A 288-nucleotide genomic window follows, 5' to 3' on the forward strand; every position below is an offset into this window, starting at 1 on the left:
CTCTCTCTCTCTCTCTGTGGGATATCTAACAGTTTAATATTTGTGGGGCTTCAGAATTTTAGCCATTCTTGCAGGGTCTCTAACATTTAGACTTTTTTTTTTAGACAAACTCACAATAGTTCGCTGTTCTTGTTCTTCCGACTGTTTTTGCACTTGTGCGTGTGTGCTCTGAATAACAGATGTTAAAAGGTATATGCACAAGTGGCAGTGTTTACTTTTATGCCTTAATCTATTGACAACACTCGAACAAGAAAAGAATATATATCTTTATTAATTGATCAATCATAT

General features: G+C 34.7%; 1 protein-coding gene across 3 annotated transcripts in view; it reads right to left on the minus strand.

The window, feature by feature from the left end:
• Positions 1–288, minus strand: part of LOC119588785 (trichohyalin-like) — an 18,086-nt gene that overhangs the window by 8,761 nt on the left and 9,037 nt on the right. The window lies entirely within an intron of this gene.

Source organism: Penaeus monodon, chromosome 24 (assembly GCF_015228065.2).
Source record: "Penaeus monodon isolate SGIC_2016 chromosome 24, NSTDA_Pmon_1, whole genome shotgun sequence".
Taxonomy (NCBI): Eukaryota; Metazoa; Arthropoda; class Malacostraca; order Decapoda; family Penaeidae; genus Penaeus; species Penaeus monodon.